Source organism: Cyprinodon variegatus, unplaced genomic scaffold (genome assembly GCF_000732505.1).
Source record: "Cyprinodon variegatus isolate N-32 unplaced genomic scaffold, C_variegatus-1.0 Scaffold1251, whole genome shotgun sequence".
Lineage (NCBI taxonomy): Eukaryota > Metazoa > Chordata > Actinopteri > Cyprinodontiformes > Cyprinodontidae > Cyprinodon > Cyprinodon variegatus.
This window is the reverse complement of record NW_015151704.1, coordinates 174771-182445: the sequence shown is the minus strand read 5'-3', so window position 1 is coordinate 182445 and position 7675 is coordinate 174771. Positions and strand designations below refer to the sequence as shown.

The 7675-nt window shown below is 38.7% G+C and overlaps 1 protein-coding gene and 1 pseudogene across 2 annotated transcripts in view; both read right to left on the bottom strand.

Annotated features, from left to right (window-relative positions):
* The window catches only part of LOC107102409, a 9997-nt pseudogene extending 5663 nt beyond the window's left edge, over positions 1 to 4334 (bottom strand).
* ms4a15 (membrane-spanning 4-domains subfamily A member 15) overlaps positions 1 to 7675 on the bottom strand; it is a 38470-nt gene that overhangs the window by 13620 nt on the left and 17175 nt on the right. The window contains exon 1 of one of the 2 annotated variants that reach the window (XM_015401718.1): positions 188 to 304. The exons of the other annotated variant lie outside the window; for it this stretch is intronic. The gene's annotated coding sequence lies outside the window, so the exon portion shown is untranslated. Of the gene's footprint in view, positions 1 to 187; positions 305 to 7675 lie in introns of those variants that run through there. 2 annotated transcript variants of the gene reach the window in all.

Genomic DNA, 7675 nt, shown 5'->3' with positions numbered 1-7675 from the left:
TAAAGCTAAACAGTCAAAAATATTTATGGCTATTTAGCGTCTTTTAAGAGAAAAATAAGGGGGTTATTTTTTTCCAAGTCATTTTCTCACTATGTCATTCATTAATTTATAAAAATCCTACGCACGGGGAACAGAATTTCATACAATACAGAGAAAAAGATGGTGTGGAAGTCAGAGCTTCACATACCTGTGATATCAACAGCTAGAGGTGACAACTTCTTCCTCTGTGCAGTGATGCTGCAGACTGCTTTTCTGATCTGCTCAGATCTGCTAGGGACCCCACCCCTTCTTATGAAGTCAACATATGGCAACACCACTCGAACAAACTGTATAGCACTCGTTTCTTAAGGATCAAATCTCTTTTGCAGTCTCAACGCATTATTATCCAAATTTGCTATTATTTTTCATTTCATCTGTGATCTAAAGTAGCCAAAGTAGAAAACAATCATTGTCAGTCTTGAAGGAAAGTACTGCCTTCTACGGCTGAGCCCTGCCATTTAACAAGGAGACAAAAAAAGTATCAGTTTATCTATGAGGTTCCGTTTGTATCAAAAATAAGCAGATGTAAAATGTCTAGATGTTGCGCTGTTGTTGCATATGTGTTTTCTGCATGTCTATGTTGCATATGTAGATGTTGTATATGACAATATTGTATATGTAAATGCTGTTTATGTCTATGTTGCATATGTCTATGTTGCATATGTAGATGTTGTATATGACAATATTGTATATGTAAATGCTGTGTATGTCTATGCTGCATATGTCTATGTTGCATATGTAGATGCTTACACTAGGGGGCGTAATAGGCCAATGGACTTTGGAGGACATTTAAAATGATCAAAATGCCACCCATAATTCATAAAAAGGGTTAACGCAAATAATAGGCCTCAATAATAATGCATTTTGATGTTTAAAGTTATCAAAATGCCACCCTTTTTTATTCAGAGGCTCTGGGGTATGGCCTATTACGCCCCCTAGTGGCGAAAAATTGTTCAGTTGGATGAGCAGCGATTGAAAACCCCGGTGATCCAGACACTAGATACCATATAAAGCACTTTGAATCCTTCCGATGTGAGATCACATTTATTCACAGGACAGATGTGGGGTCCCTTGGAGTTATTTTAAAGTTTTAAGCCTATAAATTCACGTACAACCCCCCCCCATTATTTTCCAGTCGCTATTTCAACCTACGCATCCTCTTTCCTCCTTTGCTGTCCTAATTAATGCCTGAAGTAAATACGAGATTCGCCGAAATCTAAACATTTTGGAGCTATTGATAATGAAAAGACAATTTTTTTGTCATTTCTAATAAACACACAAAAAAAATCTACTTCCATTGTTTATAATGGCGAGGGGAACAGGTATCACAGACCAACGACAAGAAGCAACAACATGGACCAACAACAAGGACCAACGACATGGACCAACGACAAGAACCAACAGCTGAGAGCAAATGCATTAACCATTGCAGCATCTACATATGCATTATAGACATATGCAGCATCTACATATCCATTATAGACATATGCAAAATATAGGCATATGCAGCATCTACATATGCAACAAATACATGTGCAACTTATACATATGCAGACAACACATATGCAACATCAGCACAACATCTAGACATTTTACATCTGCTAATTTTTGATACAAATGGAACTTCATATTTATCAAGTTGGAATGCTTATGCATTCGCACTTATTGTTTTTCTCTTTTTATTTTTCGGACTTTAACTAGTCCCGCAGTTTCAACTGATTTGAACAATTTTGGTATCAAAACGTTCAGCTTGTTCAGGAGACCTCTGCTATGTCTTTTGGTAAAGATATTTTTTGTAGTTTTCACGATTCAGCTTTTTCTGCAATTTTTTGTCCCATTGAAATAAATGTAGAATTCTCAGATTTCAGCAAAATTCTGCTAAAACTTCACCATATTTGACCTTTAACTTCTTCATCATACTTTCATCTAGAAACACCATTGAACTTTTAAAATGTTCTCCAAACATTCAACTATTTCTGTTTAAGTCAGTTTTTTTTATAGCTTTTACAGTTTTTTTTTAAATTGTGATTTAAATTTTATAAAAAAGTTTCAGGTTTTCAATTTTATAATGGAAGTCTACAGGCGGATTTCTTCAAGTGCCAGAGTGCGTGCTGTAGCTTTTGAGCTGTTCTGGCTTTTCCGAACAAATTGTTCTCACTCACTCATTTTTCACTCAACTGACATAAATTTTACATCAAAATGTAGGTATTTTTGTCAGGACTCAGGAAATTTAACCCTAAACTGTGTGGGATTTACAGTTTTCCTGCAGTTTGGCCCAGACCACGAAGAAGTCCACACTTCTCCAATAGAAATAGAATGAGAGACTTTCCAAAAATCACATCCGAAAATCCAAAATGACACATATTTTCGTATCGCTCCCAGTTCTTAACCATTTGATTAACTAACATGAAACTTGGTATTCACCATCTTCAGAGGCTCCTAGCACTCACATTGAAGGAATTCTTCAATATCATTTATGGTTTAGCTGTTTAGCTGACTTGTTCAGGCATAGGAAAACGTTGATTCTGAGAAAAATCATCAGACTCATAAAAAAACACATTTTTTCATCGTCACTGTGGCCAAATAGTTTTTAGTATAAACATGAAAGTTGGCACAATCGAAGCTGAGGGATGTCTGACGTCCACAGTGAAACAATTTTTTTGATACCATTTAGGGCTTTGGCTCACTACTCATTTGTTCGGAGGGGTTTTTCAGCACCTGAAAGCTCAGTGAAGCTGAGGAGCTGCATGCAATCCAATGAGACAAGTAGGAGTGAAAAACCTTTGTATTCCTCCTTCCCATTAAGGTTGTGAATGAGCTAGAGCCATGAAAGTTACCCCAAATGGAGACAAAGGATAGCTGTGGCTTAGACTAAAATAATTTTTAGATACCATTTATGGTTTGCCTTCAGCACTTGTTTGTTCGGAGCTGTTTTTCCCATTCAAAAAAGCCTGAGAGCTAAGGAATGATAGTGCTGCTCATTTCTCTCTGTCACTGACAGGCTCGTTAAGCGTCGTCAAGGTAACCGAGCTTCAATAGGATTCGTAGCTATGACCCGAACTCAACCAATTTCTTCAAAGTACACTACCAAGGCCTGTTGACAAGTCCACATTTCTTAATGAAGCTCTAGCATTTCCACTCAAATAAAGCATCTGCTAACCTCGTAAGCCTCGTAAGCAGATGCTTCACCTTTGTCAACTTCCAGGTAAACAGATACCTTTTTCTTCTGTTTGATCAACTTTAACTAGATCTATTGCTTTTAAAATGAGTGTGTTTCTGCCATTATTTGCCAAATGATTCTATCCTACAAAATCCTCAGATGATTCAACTGTTTTCTGCTGTTTGAAGTTTCAGATTATTTCCTATCACATTTTCATATGTTCTTCAGCTAATTTCTGCTTCTTTTCCTTTATGCAGTTTTTTTAGCTAATTTTTCTTTTTTCATTCAGCATAAAAAAAGCATTTCCACTTTTCATTTCCAGCTGTGAGCTCCAACCTTGGGATGGTTACAGGCTTTAGAGGAGCCACTCTAGCCTTGCCAATAACAAAGGCTAAGTGAACTTGTTGGTATTTATTTGTCATCCTCAAATAGGAGACCGTGCCATAGCCATTTTCGCTTGCATCAGCAAAATGGTGGAGCTGTGCCGATTCCAGTTGTCCGAAACAATCAGGTTTGAGGCATCTCTTCACCTTGTAGTCTTTCAGCAAGCTCATGTTTCTCAACAAGTTAGAACACTTTTGATGGAGACTTTTAGGAATCCTCTCATCCCATCCAAGCTATAATTGGCAGAGTTCTTATAAGATCTGTTTGGCAGTAGGGATGACTGGAGCCAGCATTCCAAGTGGGTCATAATTTGAACTAACCATTGATAAGATCCCACGATAAGTAAGTGGCTTGTCTTGGAGCTGAATTTTTAATTTAATAAGTCCGTCTCAGTGCACCATTGCACACTTAGTGCTTGTTCGAAAGACAAGCAATCTTGGTCAAAATCCAGGTCTCTGATTTCCTTGGCTCGTTTCTCCTCAGCTATGGAGAACATTTGTGTTTTGCTATTGCTGATCCACTTGTTCAGCCTAAAACCCCCTCTGGCACACAAACTACTCAGGTTTGATGTGAGCATCAGTGCTTCATCATCATTTTCTACAGATTTGAGACAATCGTCTACGTAGAAGTTTCTAAGTACCGTAGAGATGGTTTCTAAGTTGAAGTCCACCAAGTTCTCCTTTGCACACTGCTGCAGGGCAAGGTTTGCACAACTTGGTGAAGATGTAGCTCCAAATATGTGGACAACCATTTTGACGAAGAACAGATCTGCTGGATGCTTTTCAGGTTCAGAGCTTTTAAAGTCCTAATATGTGATGATCCAAACTCAAGTGTTGGAGTTAGGTAGTGAAAACTCAGGTCAAATATCATTTAAAGGTTAATATATATATTTATTAAGTTTAAGATTTGTGAGCCCTATAAAGAACGACATGTTTTCATGTTTTATAACATAAAGATGGAAAAAACAGGTAGAATCCTTATTAGGTGTATTTCACTATGTAACATTTTACTGTTCGTTTTTATTAATTTTAGACTTTTATTACTCTTTATTATGAAAAATAAAAGCTTAAATCTAAAAAATTGCAAAAGATATAAATAGTGGTAAAACATTTTCATTCACCTGATCAGTTACTATTACAACATCTTTTTGATCGAGAAGTTTTTTTTTGAAAATGCATTTTCTTAAAAAAAAAAAATCTATTTTAATTCTAATATTGGAGCAACTTCGAATCCATAAATGCATTCCATTAAGAATAATAAATCAACCAACCATAAAATATTGTGAAATTGTGGATTTATTGATATTACTTTCTGATTTTTTATCCTCACGGAATGTCTTTATGGATAGTATGTGGGCTTGTTTTTGTTATTGGGGCTTGGTACTCAATCTCTGAGTGTTGGGATGATGATGAAATCTCCCTGTTGACCTTTTGTCCTGACTCCCCCTTGCCGCAGCATGTCAGTTGTACCTCATCAATTTCTAGTTGTGATAGGAGCTGCCGTTTGCGGATGTTAGAACACTGAGCTAGGAGCTCTAGAAACTGCCAAACAAAGACTCACCACCCTGACCACCCGTCTAAAGAGATACAAGGGAGAAGCAGAAGCCAGGAGAATAACCCAGATGTTCTCCAACAACCCATCCAAAGTGTGCTCACAGTGGCAGGGTAATAATACAAGATAAGATCCACCCAGGGCTGAGACTGAACAGTACTGGAGGAACATATGGGAGAAGGAGGCATCCCACAACACCAATGCTCAGTGGCTAGTGGATCTAAGAACAGATCACAGCAATCTCCCAGAACATGAACCAGTAACCGTTATAATGGCAGACGTCCAAGAAAGAGCGGCAAGTATGAAGAGCTGGACAGCACCAGGCCCTGACATGATCCCCACCTACTGGCTGAAAAAACTAACTGCACTTCATGCACACCTGCCAGCACAAATGAACCAACTGCTGATGGATGGGACCCACCCAGAATGGTTAACCCAAGGACAGACAATTCTGATCATGAAGGATCCCCAGAAGAGAACAATCCCATCCAACTACCGGCCAATAACTTGCCTCTGTACCACATGGAAGCTCCTGTCAGGCATCATAGCGGCTAAGATGAATAGGCACATGGCTCAATACATGCACTCTTCCCAAAAGGGAATACGCAGTAACACCAGAGGAGCCAAGCACCAGCTACTGGTGGATAGAGCAGTCACTTGAAACTGTAAGACCAGGCAGACAAATCTGTGCACTGCCTGGATTGACTATAAGAAAGCCTACGACTCAATGCCACATGCATGGATACTGGAATGCTTGGAAATGTACAAGATCAACAGGACACTAATAACCTTCATCAAGAACTCAATTAAGCTGTGGAAAACAAGTCTGGAGGCCAACGCAAAGCCAATTGCCCAAGTGACCATCAAGTGCGGCATATACCAGGGCGATGCACTATCCCCGCTGCTGTTCTGCATAGGCCTGAACCCCCTCAGCCAGATCATCACAAAGACTGACTATGGATACAAATTCCGAAGCGGAACAATCATCAGTCACCTCCTCTACATGGATGACATCAAGCTGTATGTCAGGAGTGAGCGAGACATCGACTCACTGATCCACACTACCAGGATCTACAGCAGCGACATAGGAATGTCATTCGGACTGGACAAGTGCGGTCGCATGGTCTCAAAGAGAGGGAACATGATCAGAACCGAGGGGGTTGAACTACCAGAAGGCCACATTGCAGATGTTCAGGACAGCTACAAATACCTTGGGGTGCCACAGGCTAAGGAAAACGACGAGGAGAAAGCAAGAAAGACCGCCACAGCCAAATATCTACAAAGGGTAAGGCAGGTCCGGAAAAGTCAGCTGAATGGGAAAAACAAGATCCAAGCCATCAACACATATGCCCTACCAGTCATCAGATACCCCGCTGGTATAATAAACTGGCCACAAGAGGAGATAGAGGCTACTGACGTCAAGACGAGAAAGCTCCTCACAATGCATGGAAGGTTTCAACTCAAATGGGACATGCTGTAAGAGTATAACCAACCCTTTACGGGCTGGTTATACTCTTTTCAATCTCTTTTCAAGGATTCATACGTATTAGTGTCGTTCAGTAGAGTGATAATTTTGTCCTGGTAGTCTGAGGTGTTGAGGACTACGGTGCATCTTCCTTTGTCTGCTGGTAATATGGTGATGCTTTGGTCCTGGCTCAGGGATTTTTTGGCTTTCGTTTCCTGAAAGCCATAAGCCATAACATCCCTTTTTTTTATCTTGTGAATCATGTCGTCTGGAGCCGGACCTTACTGCCTTATAAAAAGTAGCTGGAGCATGATGATGTGGCATATTTGGATTCACAAAGAGATGGAGATATTTTTTACATTTAATTTGCCACGATGAGAACGATAGCCAAGAATGAAACATGGATATATCTAATGTGTTCACATCCATCGCTGCCATTTTATTTTTAAGTTATTGTGTGAACAAACACATTCATGTGCCATTTTAACAGAGGTGGAAAGAGTACTAAAAAATTGTAATTGAGTAAAAGTATCTTTACTTTGCCAAAATTCTACTCAGAGTATAAGTAAAATTACCCATCTCAAAATTTACTCAAGTAAAAGTACAAAATTTCTTCATTTAAAATGTAATTTGAGTAAAAGTTACTTAGTTATTATTTGCAAAAAAGGATGAGTCATGAATCAAATTGACCACAAGGTGTTTTAATCAATTTCAAGGCATATTTCAGTGGAAATCCACACTTGTAAAAGATCAGCTGGGCTAAAGAACATACTTCCTCACAGCACAAGGACAGTCACAACCTGAACCATAAAGTGCAAACAATTTTCAATCCTACTGTACAACAGACACCATGATAGGAATAAAGAAATTTAAGCTACATTTTAAAGTTTTCAAAATGCACACGAAGTTAAATGTCCAAAAGATACCAGGAATCAAACTAAAACGCAACAGGATCCCACTGTTATTAACAAGCTCCTCATTTAATGATTTTAACTGACACTTGTTTTACTTTAATAGTGATTTTTAACTGTCACTTATTTTTACTTCAATTGTTTATATGTTTGAATTGTGTAAAT